A 20890-nucleotide genomic window follows, 5' to 3' on the forward strand; every position below is an offset into this window, starting at 1 on the left:
GCCGCTGCCGCCCCGCGAGCCGCGCCTCGCCGCCCGCACCTCGCCCCGCCGGAGCCCCTCGCCGGAGGTAGCCGCCAGACTCCGCCGCCGGTTTTTTTATAAAAAACGTCTTGGTTTTTTAGAAACCCTAGATCCGTTTTTTTCGGTTTTGCCGGTTTTTTTTCTCGGTTCTTCTAGTTAGTGGACGTTCGTCTGGATGTTAGTTTTAACAAACGGCTTCCCCAGTTAGATACAGCTAACGAACGCTCGTTCGTTAGTCTGTTCGTTAGTTTTCTTTTATCAGATTTATTCTGTGATTTCTCTGATCGCGATTTCTGATCCGATCTTAGTTTTTGTTTATCTTTTCGCTCGTTAGTCGGAATCAGGCGATTCAAGCACCTAGATCTTCGTCTCGAGACCCTCGTTCCGTTTAACCAACTTAAATAAGTTTTTGCTACTGTAAAATTTGACCTAGGTTTAGATTAGTAAATGAAGCTTTTCTCTTTCGCCGTTTGAGTTTCGTTGCTCCATTTGATTTGATTCTTTTTGGTGAACCGGAGTCTTAAGTTTAACTTTCTGGTCAATCTCTTGTATTTGAGTTTTGCTTGCACATCTTTGCTTGTTGCTTATGTTGGGGATCGTAGCAGAAATTTAAAATTTTCTATGCATCACCAAGATCAATCTATGGAGTAATCTAGCAACGAGGGGGAGAGGAGTGCATCTACATATAGATCGCTAAGCGGAAGCGTTCAAGAGAACGGGGTTGATGGAGTCGTACTCGTCGTGATCCAAATCACCGATGATCCTAGCGCCGAACGGATGGCACCTTCGCGTTCAACACACATACAGAGTGGAGACGTCTCCTCCTTCTTGATCCAACAAGGGGCGAGGAGAAGTTGATGGAGATCCAGCAGCACGACGACGTGGTGGTGGAAGTAGCGGGATCCCGGCAGGGCTTCGCCAAGCACAAGCGGGGAAGAAGAGGTGTCACGGGAGGGAGGGAGGCGCCAGGGCTTCAGGTGCGGCTGCCCTCCCTCCCCTCCACTATATATAGGGGCCTAGGGGGGCGCCGGCCCCTTGTAGATCCCATCTAGGGAGGGGGCGGCAGCCCTAGGGGTGGCTTGGCCTCCAAGCCAAGTGGAGGCGCCCCCACCCCTTAGGGTTTCCAACCCTAGGCACATGGGAGGTCCAAGGGGGGCGCACCAGCCCACCAGGGGCTGGTTCCCACGCCCCTTCAGCCCATGGAGCCCTCTGGGATAGGTGGCCCCACCTGGTGGACCCCTGGGACCCTTTCGGTGGTCCCGGTACAATACTGATGACTCCCGAAACTCTCCCGGTGGCCGAAACTGGACTTCCTATATATAAATCTTTACCACCGGACCATTCCGAAACTCCTCGTGACGTCTGGGATCTCATCCGGGACTCCGAACAACTTTCGGTTAACCGCATACTAATATCTCTACAACTCTAGCGTCACCGAACCTTAAGTGTGTAGACCCTACGGGTTCGGGAGACATGTAGACATGACCGAGACAACTCTCCGGCCAATAACCAACAGCGGGATCTGGATACCCATGTTGGCTCCCACATGCTCCATGATGATCTCATCGGATGAACCACGATGTCAAGGATTCAATCAATCCCGTATACAATTCCCTTTGTCTATCGGTACGATACTTGCCCGAGATTCGATCGTCGGTATCCCGATACCTCGTTCAATCTCGTTACCGGCAAGTCTCTTTACTCATTCCGTAACACATCATCCTGTGATCAACTCCTTGGTCACATTGTGCACATTATGATGATGTCCTACCGAGTGGGCCCAGAGATACCTCTCCGTTACACGGAGTGACAAATCCCAGTCTCGATTCGTGCCAATCCAACAGACACTTTAGGAGATACCCGCAGTGCACCTTTATAGCCACCCAGTTACGTTATGACGTTTGGTACACCCAAAGCATTCCTACGGTATCCGGGAGTTGCACAGTCTCATGGTCCAAGGAAATGATACTTGACATTAGAAAAGCTTTAGCATACAAACTACACGATCTTGTGCTAGGCTTAGGATTGGGTCTTGTCCATCACATCATTCTCCTAATGACGTGATCCCGTCATCAACGACATCCAATGTCCATGGTCAGGAAACCGTAACCATCTATTGATCAACGAGCTAGTCAACTAGAGGCTTAGTAGGGGCATGGTGTTGTCTATGTATCCACACATGTATATGAGTGTCCTATCAATACAATTCTATCATGGATAATAAACGATTATCATAAACAAGGAAATATAATAATAACTAATTTATTATTGCCTCTAGGGAATATTTCCAACAGTCTCCCACTTGCACTAGAGTCAATAATCCAGTTCACATCGCTATGTGATTAACACTCAAGGTCACATCCCCATGTGACTAACACCCAAAGACTTTACTAGAGTCAATAATCTAGTTCACATTACCATGTGATTAACACTCATTGAGTTCTGTGTTTGATAATGTTATGCTTGTGAGATATGTTATAGTCAACGGGTCTGAACCTTTTAGATCTGTGTGTGCTTCACAAATCTCTATGTCATCTTGTAGATGCAGCTACCATGCTCTATTTGGAGCTATTCCAAATCACTGTTCTACTATACGAATCCGGTTTACTACTCAGAATCATCCAGATTAGTGTCAAAGATTGCATCAGTGTAACCCTTTACGACGAACTCTTTTACCACCTCCATAATCGAGAAAATTACTTAATCCACTAGTTACTAAGGATAACCTTGACCGTTGTCCTGTGATCCATTCCTAGATCACACTTGTACCCCTTGACTGACTCATGGCTTGGCACACTTCAGGTGCGGTACACAACATTGCATACTTTAGAGCCTACGTCTAAAGCATAGGGGACGACCTTCGTCCTTTCTCTCTCTTCTGCCGTGGTCAGGTCTTGAGTCTTACTCAATACTCACACCTTGTAACACAGCCAAGAACTCCTTCTTTGCTGATCTATTTTGAACTCCTTCAAAATCTCGTCACGGTATGTATTCATTTGAAAGTAATATTAAGCGTTTTTGATCTATCCTTATAGATCTTGATGCTCAATGTTCAAGTAGCTTAATCCAGGTTTTCCATTGAAAAACACTTTTCAAATAACCCTGCATGCTATCCAGAAATTCTACATCATTTCTGATCAACAATATGTTAACAACATATGCTCATCAAAAATTCTATAGTGCTCCCACTCACTTCTTTGGAAATACAAGTTTCTCATAAACTTTGTATAAACCCAAAATCTTTGATCATCTCATCAAAGCGTACATTTCCAATTCCGAGATGCTTACTCCTGTCCTTAGAAGGATTGCTGGAGCTTTGCATACTTGTTAGCATCTTTCAGGATTGACAAAACCTTCTGGATGTATCACATACAACCTTTCCTCAAGAAAATCGTTGAGGAAACAATGTTTTGACATCCTATCTGCAAGATTTCATAAATAATGCAGTAACTGCTAACATAATTCCAACAGACTCCTAGCATCGCTACGAGTGAGAAAGTCTCATTGTAGTTAACTCCTTGAACTTGTCGGGAAACATCTTAACGACAAGTCGAGCTTTCTTAATGGTGACACTTACCATCATTGTCCGTCTTCCTTTTAAAATCCATCTGCACCCAACAGCCTTACGACCATCAAGTAGTTCTTTCAAAGTCTTTACTTTGTTTTATACATGGATCCTTTCTCGGATTTTATGGCCTCGAGCCATTCGTCAGAATCCGGGCCCACCATCGCTTCTCCATAGCTCTTAGGTTCATTGTTGTCTAGCAACATGACTTCCAAGACAGGATTACGTTCCACTCTGAAGTAGTACACATCCTTGTCGACCTATGAGGTTTGGTAGTGACTTGATCCATGATTACTATCATAAGCTTCCACTTCAATTGGTGTAGGTGCCACAGGATCAACTTCCTGTGCCCTGCCACACACTAGTTGAAGTGACGGTTCAATAACCTCATCAAGTCTCCACCATCCTCCCACTCAATTCTTTCGAGAGAAACTTTTCCTCGAGAAAGGACCCGTTTCTAGAAACAATCACATTTGCTTCCGGGTCTGAAATAGGAGGTACACCCAACTATTTTTGGGTATTCTATGATGATGCATTTATCCGCTTTGGGTTCGAGCTTATCAGCCTGAAACTTTTTCACATAAGCATCGCAGCCCCAAACTTTTAAGAAACGACAACTTAGGTTTCTCTAAACCTATAGTTCATACGGTGTCGTCTCAACGAAATTGTGTGGTGCCCTATTTAAAGTGAATGTGGTTGTCTCTAATGCCTAACTCATAAACAATAGTGTTAATTCGATAAGAGACATCATGGTATGCACCATATCCAATAGGGTGCAGTTATGATGTTCGGACACACCATCACACTATGGTGTTCCAGGCGGTATTAGTTGTGAAACAATTTCCACAATGTCTTAATTGTGTGCCAAACTCGTAACTCAGATATTCATCTCTATGATCATATCATAGACATTTTACCCTCTTGTCACGACGATCTTCAACTTCACTCTGAAATTACTTGAACCTTTCAATAATTCAGACTTGTGTTTCATCAAGCAAATATACTCAGCATCTACTCAAATCATCTGTGAAGTAAGAACATAACGATATCCACTACGTGCCTCATCACTCATTGGACTACACACATCAAAATGTATTACTTCCAACAAGTTGCTTTCTTGTTCCATCTTACTGAAAACGAGGCCTTTCAGTCATCTTGCCCATGTGGTATGATTTGCATGTCTCAAGTGATTCAAAATCAAGTGAGTCCAAACATTCCATCTGTATGGAGTTTCTTCGTGCATATATACCAATATGCATGGTTCACATGTCTCAAGTGATTCAAAATAAAGTGATTCCAAAGATCCATCAACATGGAGCTTCTTCATGCGTTTTATACCGTTATGACTCAAATTGCAGTGCCACAAGTATGTGGTACTATCATTACTATCTTATATCTTTTGGCATGAACATGTGTATCACTACGATCGGGATTCAATAAACCATTCATTTTAGGTGCAAGACCATTGAAGGTATTATTCAAATAAACAGAGTAACCATTATTCTCCTTAAATGAATAACCGTATTGCGATAAACATAATCCAATCATGTGTATGCTCAACGCAAACACAAAATAACAATTATTTCGGTTTAACACCAATCCCGATGGTAGAGGGAGCGTGCGATGTTTCATCACATCAACCTTGGAAACACTTCCAACACATATCGTCATCTCACCTTTAGCTAGTCTCCGCAGCCTTTTATTTCGAGTTACTAACGCTTAGCAACCGAACCGGTATTTATTACCCTGCTGCTACTAGGAGTACTAGTAAAGTACACAATAATATCACGTATATCCAAAATACTTCTGTCGACCTTGCCAGCCTTCTCATCTACCAAGTATCTAGGGTAGTCCTGCTTCAGTGTCCGTTCCCCTCATTATAGAAGCACTTAGTCTCGGGTTTGGTTCAACCTTGGGTTTCTTCACTAGAGCAGCAACTGATTTGCCGTCTCATGAAGTATCTGTTATTTCCCTTGCCCTTCTTGAAACTAGTGGTTTAACCATCAACAATTGATGCTCCTACTTGATTTCTACTTTCGCGGTGTCAAACATCGCGATTTTCTCAAGGATCATCATGTCTATCCCTGATATGTTATAGTTCATCACTAAGCTCTAATAGCTTGGTGGCAGTGACTATGGACAACTATCACTATCTCATCTGGAAGATTAACTCCCACTCGATTCAAGAGATTGTAGTACTCAGACAATCTGAGCACATGCTCAACGATTGAGCTTTTCTCCCTTAGTTTGCAGGCTTAAGAAACTTGTCAGAGGTCTCATACCTCTTGACGTGGGCACTAGTATGAAATCCCCATTTCAGTCTTTGGAACATCTCATATGTTCTGCAACGTTTCAAAAACGTATTTGGTGCCACAATTCTAAACCGTTAGTATTACGCACTGAACTATCACGTAGTCATCAAAACGTGTATGTCAGATGTTTCCCAAAATCTACAGACGACGCTCGAGGTTCAATGCACTGAGCGGTGCATTAAGGACATAGCCCTTCTGTGCAGCAATGAGGACAATCCTCAGTCCACGGACCCAGTCCGCATAATTGCTACTGTCAACTCTCAACTAAATTTTCTCTAGGAACATATCTAAAATAGTAGAACCAAGGCATGAGCTACGTCATAATTTGCAAAGACCTTTTGACTATGTTCATGATAATTAAGTTCATCTAATCAAATTATTCAATGAACTCCCACTTAGATAGACATCCCTCTTGTCATCTAAGTGATACATGATCCGAGTCAACTAGGCCGTGTCCGATCATCACGTGAGACGGACTAGTCATCATCGGTGAACATCTTCATGTTGATCGTATCCACTATACGACTCGTGTTTGACCTTTCGGTCTTCCGTGTTCCGAGGCCATGTCTGTACATGCTAGGCTCGTCAAGTTAACCTAAGTGTATTGCATGTGTAAATCTGGCTTACACCCGTTGTATGCGAACGTTAGAACCTATCACACCCGATCATCACGTGGTGCTTCGGAACAACGGACCTTAGCAATGGTGCACAGTTAGGGGGAACACTTTCTTGAAATTATTGCGAGGCATCATCTTATTTATGCTACCGTCGTTCTAAGAAAATAAGATGTAAAAACATGACAAACATCACATGCAAATCATAAAGTGACATGATATGGCCAATACCATCTTGCGCCTTTGATCTCCATCTTCGAGGCGCGGCATGAACACCATCGTCACCGGCATGACACCATGATCTCCATCATCATGATCTCCATCATCGTGTCTTCATGAAGTTGCCTCGCCAACTATTACTTCTACTACTATGGCTAACAGTTAGCAATAAAGTAAAGTAATTACATGGCGTTTTCATTGACACGCAGGTCATAAATAAATTAAGACAACTCCTATGGCTCCTGCCGGTTGTCATACTCATCGACATGCAAGTCGTGATTCCTATTACAAGAACATGATCAATCTCATACATCACATATATCATTCATCACATCCTTTTGGCCATATCACATCACATAGCAAACCCTGCAAAAACAAGTTAGACGTCCTCTACTTGTTGTTGCATGTTTTACGTGGCTGCTATGGGTTTCTAGCAAGAACGTTTCTTACCTACGCAAAACCACAACGGTGATATGCCAATTGCTATTTACCCTTCATAAGGACCCTTTTCATCGAATCCGATCTGACTAAAGTGGGAGAGACAGACACCCGCCAACCACCTTATGCATCAAGTGCATGTCAGTCGGTGGAACCAGTCTCACGTAAGCGTACGTGTAAGGTCGGTCTAGGCCGCTTCATCCCACAATGCCGCCGAATCAAGATAATACTAGTAACGGCAAGCAAATTGAACAAATCATCGCCCACAACTACTTTGTGTTCTACTCATGCATAGAAACTACGCATAGACCTAGCTCTGATACCACTGTTGGGGATCGTAGCAGAAATTTAAAATTTTCTACGCATCACCAAGATCAATCTATGGAGTAATCTAGCAACGAGGGGGAGAGGAGTGCATCTACATACCCTTGTAGATCGCTAAGCGGAAGCGTTCAAGAGAACAGGGTTGATGGAGTCGTACTCGTCGTGATCCAAATCACCGATGATCCTAGCGCCGAACGGACGGCACCTATGCGTTCAACACACGTATGGAGCGGAGACGTTTCCTCCTTCTTGATCCAGGAAGGGGGGAGGAGAAGTTGATGGAGATCCAGCAGCACGACGGCGTGGTGGTGGAAGTAGCGGGATCCCGGCAGGGCTTCGCCAAGCACAAGCGGGGAGGAAGAGGTGTCACGGGAGGGAGGGAGGTGCCAGGGCTTCAGGTGCAGCTGCCCTCCCTCCCCTCCACTATATATAGGGGCCTAGGGGGGCGCCGGCCCCTTGTAGATCCCATCTAGGGAGGGGGGCGACAGCCCTAGGGGTGGCTTGGCCTCCAAGCCAAGTGGAGGCGCCCCCACCCCTTAGGGTTTCCAACCCTAGGCGCATGGGAGGCCCAAGGGGGGGCGCACCAGCCCACCAGGGGCTGGTTCCCACGCCCCTTCAGCCCATGGGGCCCTTTGGGATAGGTGGCCCCACCTGGTGGACCCCAGGACCCTTCCGGTGGTCCCGGTACAATACCGATGACTCCCGAAACTCTCCCGTGGCCGAAACTGGACTTCCTATATATAAATATTCACCTTCGGACCATTCCGGAACTCCTCGTGACGTCCGGGATCTCATCCGGGACTCCGAACAACTTTCGGTTAACCGCATACTAATATCTCTACAACTCTAGTGTCACCGAACCTTAAGTGTGTAGACCCTACGGGTTCGGGAGACATGTAGAAATGACCGAGGCAACTCTCCGGCCAATAACCAACAGCAGGATTTGGATACCCATGTTGGCTCCCACATGCTCCACGATGATCTCATCGGATGAACCACGATGTCAAGGATTCAATCAATCCCGTATACAATTCCCTTTGTCTATCGGTACGATACTTGCTCGAGTTTCGATCATCGGTACCCCAATACCTTGTTCAATCTTGTTACCGGCAAGTCTCTTTACTCGTTCCATAACACATCATCCCGTGATCAACTCCTTGGTCACATTGTGCACATTATGATGATGTCCTACCGAGTGGGCCCAGAGATACCTCTCCGTTACACAGAGTGACAAATCCCAGTCTCGGTTCGTGCCAACCCAACAGACACTTTCAGAGATACCCGCAGTGCACCTTTATAACAACCCAGTTACGTTGTGACGTTTGGTACACGCAAAGCATTCCTACGGTATCCGAGAGTTGCACAATCTCATGGTCCAAGGAAATGATACTTGACATTAGAAAAGCTTTAGCATATGAACTACACGATCTTGTGCTAGGCTTAGGATTGGGTCTTGTCCATCACATCATTCTCCTAATGATGTGATCCCATCATCAACGACATCCAATGTCCATGGTCAGGAAACCGTAACCATCTATTGATCAACGAGCTAGTCAACTAGAGGCTTACTAGGGACATGGTGTTGTCTATGTATCCACACATGTATCTGAGTTTCCTATCAATACAATTCTAGCATGGATAATAAACGATTATCATGAACAAGGAAATATAATAATAACTAATTTATTATTGCCTCTAGGGCATATTTCCAACAGCTTATGTAAGTTATTGTTTGTTTGCGATAGAACACCCGGAGTGCGAAGCGTGCTACTACGAGTCCCTAGGTTTTGCAGACCGTCGGCAAGGCAAGTAACACTTTCATCATATCCCTTTTATCACCCAGTTTTTACGCATTAGTTCCAATCCTCAAACATTGCATGATTAGGATGTCATTAACTTGTGGGTTGGGAAGTAGTTGATGAGGTAGGACCTATTACCCCTGTTACATTCGAACCCTGGGAGTTACTTCTACGCTGCTAATATTACTATGCTATGCTATGCTCGTAAACGTGGTTTGGGTTTGAGTGAAGTCCATGACAGATGTGAGATTGTTAATTAATGGTTCAACTTAACCTGGCAACTTAAATTAACATCTGGGTGGATTGAGGCACCTGGAGTACCCAGTGTTGCCTATATTTTTGGAAATCCCGGAGTACCCGTGTGGTCTTCCTATGGACCACCACCCAGGCTCAAAGGGAACTGAGATGATTCATGCTAGAAACTTCCATGTGCAAGCACAAGCTATTATGGGCTCTAGCATAGTTGAGTAAGATACGTGAAGCTCTTGAAGAGACAAATCAGCAGATAGTGGGATGTAGGTTTGGTATGGTCTGTCCGGAGTAGAGAGTTAATGTTTCTGAAAGACTGTGTCTCGGCCATCTGTTCTCAAACACGCTGTAGTGCGAGACATCCAACGGAGGCTATCGAGTCTTGTAGCGACCCGACCTCAGATGGTCAAGTCTCTATGCTTCAGTGTCATCCCTGGATCGGTAATGCTGACACACACAGTACTCGAGGATTTATAACAGAGTGGCAATCACACAATTATTAGATCGAATGTCTCAAAAGAGAACTTATTACAATAATATGGCTTAAGGCCATATAATACGATAACAGCGGAAGGCTTGGAAGATAAAGTGAGTCCATCAACTCCAACGGCATAACTGAGCTGCACGGCAACGACTTAACGACCTTACTCCTCGTCTGAAAAGTCTGCAACATAATTCGTTGCAGCCCGAAAACGGGCCAGCACATGGAATATGCTGGCAAAATAACACAGTAGAGCAAGAATAGAATAATGCTATCACTACATGCATATTTGGCTGGTGGAAAGCTCTATGGTTATAGTTTTTGCGAAAAGGCAATTTTTCCCTACAACAAAGGAATAGATTTTAATTTAACTATCATGGTAGTTGAAACATCATTGAGAAGGTTCCTCCAACTCAATCCCAATTAAAGTGATTAACATCCCAGCAATATTATTTAAGAATGATGAGATACATGTGATAACCCAAATACTAGATACTCAAGAATTGTCCATAACCGGGGACACGGCTAACCATGATTAGATTATACACTCTGCAGAGGTTTGCGCACTTTTCCCCACAAGACTCGATCACCTCCGTTGGATTTCTCGCACTACAGGGTGTTTGAGAACGGATGACGGAGACACAATCTTTCACAAACATTAATTCTCTACTCCAGACAGACCATACCAAACCTACATCCCACTACCTGCTAATCTGTCTCTTCAAGAGCTTCACATATCTTACTCAACTATGCTAGAGCCCATAATAGCTTGTGGCTACACACGGAAGTTTCTAGCATGAATCATCTCAGTTCCCTTTGAGCCTGGGTGGCGGTCCATAGGAAGATCACACGGGTACTCCGGTATTTCCAAAAATACAGGCAACACTGGGTACTCCAGGTGCCTCAATCCACCCAGATGTTAATTTAAGTTGCCACCTTAAGTTGAACCATTAATTAACAATCTCACATCTGTCATGGACTTCACTCAAACCCAAACCACGTCTACGAGCATAGCATAGCATTGTAATATAAGCAGCGTAGAAGTAACTCCCAGGGTTCGAATGTAACAGGAGTAATAGGTTCTACCTCATCAACTACTTCCCAACCCACAAGTTAATGGCATCCTAATCATGCAATGTTTGAGGATTGGAACTAATGCATAAAAACTGGGTGATAAAAGGGATATGATCAAAGTGTTACTTGCCTTGCTGACGGTCTGCAAAACCTAGGGACTCGTAGTAGCACGCTTCGCACTCCGGGTGTTCTATCGCAAACAAACAACAACTTACATAAGCAACAAGCAAAGATGCGCAAGCAAAACTCAAATACAAGAGATTGACCAGAAAGTTCAACCTAAGAACTCTGGTTCTCCAAAAAGAATCAAATCAAACGGAGCAATGAAACTCAAACGGCGAAAAAGAAAAGCTTCGTTTACTAATCTGAACCAAGGTCAAATTTTACAGTAGAAAAAACTTATTTAAGTTGGTTAAACACAAAGAGGGTCTCGAGACGAAGATCTAGGCGCTTCAATCGCCTGATTCCGACTAACGAGCGAAAAGATAAACAAAAACTAAGATCGGATCAGAAATTGCGATCAGAGAAATCACGGAATAAATCCGATAAAAGAAAACTGACGAACAGACTAACGAACGAGCGTTCGTTAGCTGTATCTAACGGGCGAAGAACCGTTCGATAAAATGAAGGTATGGACGAATGTTCGCTAACTAGAAGAACCGAGAAAAAAAACCAGCGAAACCAAAAAAAACCCGGATCTAGGGTTTCTAAAAAACCGGACGGTTTTTATAAAAAAACGGCGGCGGAGTCCGGCGGCTACCTCCGGCGAGGGGCTCCAGCGGGGCGAGGTGCAAGCGGCGGGGCGGCGGCGGCGACAGCAGGCGGCGTGGGCGGCGGTGGTGGGGTGTGGTGTTGGGGGGCGTATATAAAGGGGCGGGGCGGCGGCGGCTTGGAGGAGGGGCCAAGGCGGAGCGGCGGAGTCCGGCTCGGACTCCTCGTCCGAGTTGGTCGGCGGCGGCGCGTACGACGAGGAAGGCGGCGGCGGCGGGCCGGCTTGGCTCGGCTGGGCCATAGGCCCAGTCGGGCGCTAAACTTTTCTTTTAATAATTTCCCCGACTGAAAAAAATCCTAGAAAAATAAATAAAAATCTAAAAATGCCAAAACAAATTTTCACCGTCTAAATAAAATATTTAGAACGAGATGAACATTTTCTTGGCCCTAAAATACAATTTTGAAAAACATGCAATTTTTCTAATGCAAACAAAATTGCAATAAAATCCAAATAAAACAAATATTTGATTTTAATATTTTCCTCCAATATTTCAATTATCTTGGAGAAGTCATATTATCTCCTCTCATATATTTTAATATGAAATATTTTTGGAGATAAAATAATTAAAACCAAATCCTTGTTTCAATATTTGATAAAATCAAATATGAAAACCGGAAATCCCCAACTCTCTCTTCGAGGGTCCTTGAGTTGCTTAGGATTTCGAGGATCGCGAGACGAAATGCAAATAAAATATGATATGCATGGATGACTATGTATAACATTCCAAATTGAAAATTTGGGATGTTACAAACCTACCCCCCTTAAGATGAATCTCGCCCTCGAGATTCAGGTTGGCTAGAAAATAGGTGTGGGTGGTCTTTGCGAAGATCATCCTCTCGTTCCCAGGTGGCTTCATCCTCGGTATGGTGGCTCCACTGAACTTTGTAAAACTTGATAACCTTACTGCGGGTGACTCTGCTGGCAAACTCAAGAATCTTTACTGGCTTCTCCTCGTATGTCAAATCATTGTCCAACTGAATTGCCTCCAAGGGTACTGTATCTCTTAACGGTATATCGGCCATCTCAACATGACACTTCTTCAGTTGTGAAACATGGAACACATCATGAACGCCTAACAATCCTTCGGGTAATTCCAACTTGTAGGCGACTTCTCCCATCCGTTCCAAAACACGATACGACCCTACAAATCTCGGAGCTAGTTTCCCCTTAACTCCAAAACGTTTCACTCCTCGCAAGGGTGATACTCGCAGATATGCTCTATCTCCAATTTCATAAGTTACCTCTTTGCGTTTTGAGTCCGCATAACTCTTCTGTCTGGACTGAGCTATCTTCCATCTATCACGAATCATTTTAACCTTCTCCTCGGACTCTTTGATCAAGTCTGGTCCAAACAACTACGGTCTCCTACCTCGTCCCACATCAAAGGTGTTCTGCACCTGCGTCCATACAGGCTTCAAACAGTGCCATCTTCAAACTGGCTTGGTAGCTATTGTTTTACGAGAACTCTGCGTAAGGCAAATTATCATCCCAACTAGATCCATAATCTAGCGCATAGGCTCTCAACATGTCTTCCAAAATTTGGTTCACTCTCTCGGTCTGTCCATCTGTCTGTAGGTGGAAAGCTGTACTGAACTCTAACCTTGTTCCCAAAGTCTGATGTAACTGATGCCAGAACTTTAAAGTAAACTATGTTCTTCTATCTGATACGATGGTTCTCGGAACTCCATGCAGACATACGATCCTGGACATATAAATCTTGGCCAACTTTGCACTGGTATAAGTGGTTTTCACTGGGATGAAGTGAGCCACTTTGGTCAAGCGTTCAACTACTACCCATATGGAGTCATATCCTGCTTTAGTCCTGGGCAATCCATTGATAAAGTCCATGCCAAGTTTATCCCACTTCCATTCGGGTATCGGCATAGGCTGTAATAGTCCTGCTGGCTTCTGATGTTCTTCCTTCACTCTCTGACATACATCACATACGGCCACATACTCGGCAATATCCTTCTTCATACCGGTCCACCAGAAACGTTCCTTCAAATCCAGATACATCTTGGTGTTTCTTGGGTGTATCGAGTATGGTGAGTCATGAGCCTCTTGAAGTATTAACTTCTTGATCTCCTGGTTATTGGGCACATAAACTCGATCCTCAAACCATAAGGTATCGTGCTCGTCTTCATGAAAACCTTTGGCCTTTCCCTTGCTCATCTTCTCCTTTATCTCGGCAATCTCCTTGTCATCCTTCTGAGCTTCCCGAATCTTGTCCAGCAATGTCAACTGGACCTCCATTGTTGCTATGAATCCTCTAGGAACAATCTCCAATCGAAGTTCCATGATATTCTCTGCTAACTCCTTCGGCAATCCCTTACTTTCAAGGATATTAGCATAACTCTTTCTGCTCAAAGCGTCTGCTACAACATTGGCCTTTCCTGGGTGACAGTGTAGCTTCATATCATAATCCTTTATAAGCTCCAACCATCTCCTCTGTCTAAGGTTCAGTTCCTTCTGGGTGAAAATGTACTTCAAACTCTTATGGTCCGTGTATACATCACATCGGTTTCCGATAAGGTAATGCCTCCAGGTCTTCAATGCATGTACTACGGCTGCTAACTCCAAATCATGCGTGGCATAGTTCAAGTCATGAGGTTTTAGTTGTCGTGAGGCATACGAAACAACTCTTCCGTCCTGCATAAGCACACATCCAAGTCCTAAGCGAGAGGCGTCGCAATACACTTGGAACTCCTTATGTATATCCGGCAGTGTTAGCACTGGCGCGGTAGTCAACCATTTCTTCAACTCCTGGAAACTTGCCTCGCATTCGTCTGTCCATTTAAACTTAGTATCCTTCTTTAACAGTTCAGTCATTGGCTTCGCAATCTTGGAAAAGTTATCAATGAATCTCCGATAGTATCCTGCGAGTCCAAGAAAACTGCGGATGTCGCTAACTGAAGTGGGTGCCAACCATTCAGTGACTAACTGAATTTTGCTGGGGTCTACTGCTATACCTTCTCCTGATATTACATGTCCAAGGAATCCGACTTCCTTCAACCAAAACTCGCATTTGCTAAACTTAGCATACAACTGTTGTTCCCTGAGTTTCTCAAGAACTAAGCGCAAATGCTCCTTGTGCTCCTCCTCGTTCTTCGAGTATACCATAATATCATCAATAAACACCACAACAAACTTGTCCAAATACTCCATGAACACCTTGTTCATCATGCTAATGAAATAGGTTGGGGCATTAGTCAGTCCAAATGACATGACCGTGTACTCGTATAATCCATAACGCGTCGTGAACGCTGTCTTGGGTATATCCTTCTCACGTATCTTCAACTGATGGTATCCTGATCGCAGGTCAATCTTTGAAAACACCTTAGCTCCTTGCAACTGATCAAACAGATCGTTGATCATCGGTAGTGAGTACTTGTTCTTAATCGTCACCTCATTCAAGGCTCGATAATCAACAACCATCCTTAGGGATTTGTCCTTCTTCTCCACCAAAAGCACAGGGGCTCCCCAAGGTGATGAACTTCTTCGAATGTATCCTTTTTCCAATAACTCCTTGATCTGTTTCTTAATTTCCTCCAGATCATTTGCAGGCATCCGATAGGGTCTCTTGGATATTGGTCCTGTTCCTGGTAACAACTCTATCAGAAACTCAATGTCTCTATCCGGTGGCATGCCTGGTAACTCCTCTGGAAAAACATTTGGATAATCCTTCACTACAGGCACTTCCTCCTGAACAACTCCCGTAAGGGAATTCACTTGGCTCCTCCTAGGAACATGCTTAGACACATACTTAATCCTTTTTCCCTCTGGGGTGGTAAGATAAATCGACTTACTAGCACAGTCAATACTCCCTCCAAACTTTGACATCCAGTCCATACCTAATATCACATCCAATCCTTGCGACTCCAAGATAATTAGGTCGGACGGAAAAACATGTGTCCCAATGGTTAGGGGTACCTGGTCGCACCATCGGCTAGCCATGTATTCTGCTCCGGGTGAGCTTACTAACAGAGGGGTCCTAAAGGTTTGAGTTGGTAGTTTAAACTTATCCACAAATTCCCTTGATATGTATGAATGCGATGCACCAGTATCGAAAAGAACAAGAGGGGTAAATGACTTAACCAAAACTTACCTATTATCGCGTCCGGCTGCTCTTCAACCTCCTCCACGTTAATGTGGTTCACTTGTCCTTTGTTGAATGGATTAGGCTTCTTCCCAGCGCTCCTATTTCCATTTCCATTCTTTCCTTCAGGGCACTCCGTGGCGTAGTGTCCAGTCTTCCCGCACTTGAAGCAGGTAACGTGACTTAATTCCCTTTTGGCGGGTGTGGCTGGATTGGGGCAGTTCTGATTATTGTTGGTTCCGTTCCCATTCCCATTCTTAGAACCATTGTGGTTATGCGATCCTCCTCCAGTGTGGTTGTGACTTCCATGGTTACGAACAAGTCCTCCTGAGTTCGGGGTTAGGCGAGGCTTCTACTAAGCTCCTGAGTTATACCTCCCTTGTCCATACTTTCTCTTGCGGCTCTCAGTCTGCTACTGCTTCCCTTCGATCATAAGAGCCTTATCTACCAACTCCTGGTAGTTGTTGAAGGTTGCTACCATCAACTGCATGCTCATCTCATCATTCAGCCCTTCCATAAACTTCTTCTGCTTCGCGGCATCTGTGGCCACATCATCAGCGGCGTAGCGTGATAACTTACTAAAATCATCCACGTACTGAGCCACAGTACGGTTCCCCTGGCGTTGGTTGCGAAACTCCCGCTTCTTTATCTGCATAGGTCCAGTTAAGACATGGGCTGTGCGGAAAGCTTGTTGAAACTGGTCCCAAGTGACGTTGGCTATGGGAAAAGTGGTTGTGTAATTCTCCCACCATGAGGCTGCAGGTCCATCCAATTGATGTGCGGCAAAGCGCACCCTCTCAGCATCTATGCAACTTGCGGTGGTCAACTCCCTTCCAATACGGCGTAACCAATCATCAGCAACTATAGGCTCGGTGCTACTGGAAAACACCGATGGCTGTAACCTTAGAAAACGGGCTAGGTTGTCCACTGGCGGCGGGTTGTTGTTGTTGTAGCCCTGGTTCTGAACTAGCAATTGCATCAAAGTATTCTGCTGCTGGATCAACTGGGTGAGCTCCGGTGGGAAAGCAAAACTGGTGTCACGTCTCGGAGGCATCTGATGGGTTTAGATGGAAGAGATCAGAATAGAAAAGGGGTCTAATGAGAAAACACTACCCATATGCACATGAGACAAACACAAACATTTCACTCAATCAATCAAGCAAGGGCAAACAAACGGTCTAGGACTATCGCAAAAGTGCTCATCTACTACTAATTACATGGGGAAAATACTACTAATATTGGGTGGTCATCTAGAAATTTTGATCGGTGGAAGACTCCATGATGTCTGCTCCAGCTTCGTCTTCAAAGTCATCATCACTAGGATCGGAATCAGTGTCGTCGATGATGATGTAGTCCTCGGGGCGTATCTCCTTGGGTTCTTCTTCTTCTATTGGTGCTGGTCCTCCCATGAATACTCCGATCTTCTTGACTAAGTCGTCATTCTTCTCCAGTAGTGTCTTGATTTCCTCCTCATATCCATCGCGTGTAAACTTGAGTTCTTCCTCCAGCTCGATGATTCTAGTCTTCGCCTTCTTCAAGTCCATCAGGTCTGCGCACATCTGGTTCTCCTGACGTCGAATGTGCTAGTTTAGCTCCTGGATGAAAGTTGCAATGGATCTATCCTTCCTCGTGTTGATTACTTCCCATTGCTCGTCTCGGCGCCGACATATTTGATAGATAGTGTCCTTAAGCTCCCTGTTGTAGACTTCTCCAATGCGTCCCATGGTAATGTGGCCTGCTATGCTCTTGCCTAGACTCTAGGTGGGTGCTTCGAAAGAAAATCTATGGGTTTATAAGTTGGCGAGAACGTTCTTCCTGGAACTTGTACTTGTACCATGTAGCACTCCTCTTCAGGTAAAGTGGCGTTGTACGTTCTGGTGAAGCTTGGTATTCCAATGTTCAAGTACCTAGTGACTTCCTTCAAGTGGCGTGCAAAAGGTGTGTCTTCATTAGGTTGTGCAAACTTGTTCTTCATCTCCGCCATCCTAAGGAGTAGAAAATGGAGAGGATTCAGAAATGAGTAGAGAAGTGTGACCTAGGGTTTATCTTAGTGGTCGTGTCCTACACTCAGCGTGTGGTCTGATACCATCTTGTAGTGACCCGACCTCAGATGGTCAAGTCTCTGTGCTTCAGTGTCATCCCTGGATCGGTAATGCTGACCCACAGAGTACTCGAGGATTTATAACAGAGTGGCAATCACACACTTATTACATCGAATGTCTCAAAAGAGAACTTATTACAATAATATGGCTCAAGGCCATATAATACGATAACAGCGGAAGGCTTGGAAGATGAAGTGAGTCCATCAACTCCAACGGCATAACTGAGCTGCACGGCAACGACCTAACGACCTTACTCCTCGTCTGAAAAGTCTGCAACATAATACGTTGCAGCCCGAAAACGGGTCAACACATGGAATATGCTAGCAAAATAACAGAATAGAGCAAGAACAGAATAATGCTATCACTACATGCATATTTGGCTGGTGGAAAGCTCTATGGTTATAGTTTTTGCGAAAAGCCAATTTTTCCCTACAACAAAGGAATAGATTTTAATTTAACGATCATGGTAGTTGAAACATCATTGAGAAGGTTCCTCCAACTCAATCCCAATTAAAGTGATTAACATCCCAACAATATTATTTAAGAATGATGAGATACATGTGATAACCCAAATACTAGATACTCAAGAATTGTCCGTAACCGGGGACACGGCTAACCATGATTAGATTATACACTCTGCAGAGGTTTGCGCGCTTTTCCCCACAAGACTCGATCAGCTCCGTTGGATTTCTTGCACTACAGGGTGTTTGAGAACAGATGACCGAGACACAGTCTTTCAGAAACATTAACTCTCTACTCCGGACAGACCATACCAAACCTACATCCCACTATCTGCTGATTTGTCTCTTCAAGAGCTTCACGTATCTTACTCAACTATTCTAGAGACCGTAATAGCTTGTGGCTGCACACGGAAGTTTCTAGCATGAATCATCTCAGTTCCCTTTGAGCCTGGGTGGCGGTCCATAGGAAGATCACACGGGTACTCCGGGATTTCCGAAAATACAGGCATCACTGGGTACTCCAGGTGCCTCAATCCACCGAGATGTTAATTTAAGTTGCCACCATAAGTTAAACCATTAATTAACAATCTCACATCTGTCATGGACTTCACTCAAACCCAAACCACGTCTGCGAGCATAGCATAGCATAGTAATATAAGCAGCATAGAAGTAACTCCCAGGGTTCGAATGTAACAGGAGTAATAGGTTCTACCTCATCAACTACTTCCCAACCCACAAGTTAATGGCATCCTAATCATGCAATGTTTGAGGATTGGAACTAATGCATAAATACTGGGTGATGAAATGGATATGATCAAAGTGTTACTTGCCTTGCTGACGGTCTACAAAACCTAGGGACTCGTAGTAGCACGCTTCGCACTCCGGGTGTTCTATCGCAAACAAACAATAACTTACATAAGCAAAAAGCAAAGATGCAAAAGCAAAACTCAAATACAAGAGATTGACCAGAAAGTTCAACTTAAGAACTCCGGTTCACCAAAAAGAATCAAATCAAACGGAGCAACGAAACTCAAACAGCAAAAAAGAAAAGCTTCATTTACTAATCTGAACCTAGGTCAAATTTTACAGTAGCAAGAACTTATTGGAGTTGGCTAAACGAAAAGAGGGTATCGAGACGAAGATCTAGGCGCTTGAATCGCCTGATTCCGACTAATGAGCGAAAAGATAAACCGAAACTAAGATCGGATCAGAAATCGCGATCAGAGAAATCGCGGAATAAATCCGATAAAAGAAAACTGATGAACAGACTAACGAACTAGCATTCGTTAGCTGTATCTAACGGGCGAAGAACCATTCGTTAAAACGAATGTACGGACGAAAGTCCTCTAACTGGAAGAACCGAGGAAAAAAACTGGCGAAACCGAAAAAAAGGGATCTAGGGTTTCTAAAAAACTGGACGGTTTTTATAAAAAAACCGGCGGCGGAGTGATAGCATTCCACCAGCCAAATATGCATGTAGTGATAGCATTATTATGTTCTTGCTCTACTGTGTTATGTTGCCAGCATATTCCATGATTGATTGATTGAGTGAAATGTTTGTGTTTGTCTCATGTGCATATGGGTAGTGTTTTCTCATTAGACCCCTTTTCTATTTTGATCTCTTCCATCTAAACCCATCAGATGCCTCCGAGACGTAACACCGGTTTTGCTTTCCCACCGGAGCTCACCCAGTTGATCCAGCGGTAGAATAGTTTGATGCAGTAACATCCCAAATTTTCAATTTCGAATGTTATACATAGTCATCCATGCATATCATATTTTATTTGCATTTCGTCTCGCGATCCTCGAAATCCTAAGCAACTCAAGGACCTTCGGAGAGAGAGTTGGGGATTTCCGGTTTTCATATTTAATTTTTATCAAATATTGAAACGAGGATTTGGTTTTAATTATTTTTTTCTCCAAAAATATTTCATATTAAAATATATGAGAGGAGATAATATGACTTCTCCAAGATAATTGAAATATTGGAGGAAAAATATTAAAATCAAACATTTGTTTTATTTGGATTTTATTGCAATTTTGTTTGCATTAGAAAAATTGCATGTTTTTCAAAATTTCATTTTAGGGCCAAGAAAATGTTCATCTCGTTCTAAATATTTTATTTAGACGGTGAAAATTTGTTTTGGCATTTTTAGATTTTTATTTATTTTTCTAGGATTTTATTTCGGTCGGTGAAATTATTTTAAAAAAAGTTCCGCGCCCGATTGGGCCTAAGGCCCAGCCGAGCCAGGCCGGCCCGCCGCTGCCGCCTTCCCCGTCGCGCACGCTGCTGCTGACCGACCCGGACGAGGATTCTGAGCTGGACTCCGCCGCCCTGCCTTGGCCCCTCCAAGCCGCCGCCG

This window comes from Triticum dicoccoides, chromosome 4A (assembly GCF_002162155.2).
Source record: "Triticum dicoccoides isolate Atlit2015 ecotype Zavitan chromosome 4A, WEW_v2.0, whole genome shotgun sequence".
NCBI classification, from domain to species: Eukaryota; Viridiplantae; Streptophyta; class Magnoliopsida; order Poales; family Poaceae; genus Triticum; species Triticum dicoccoides.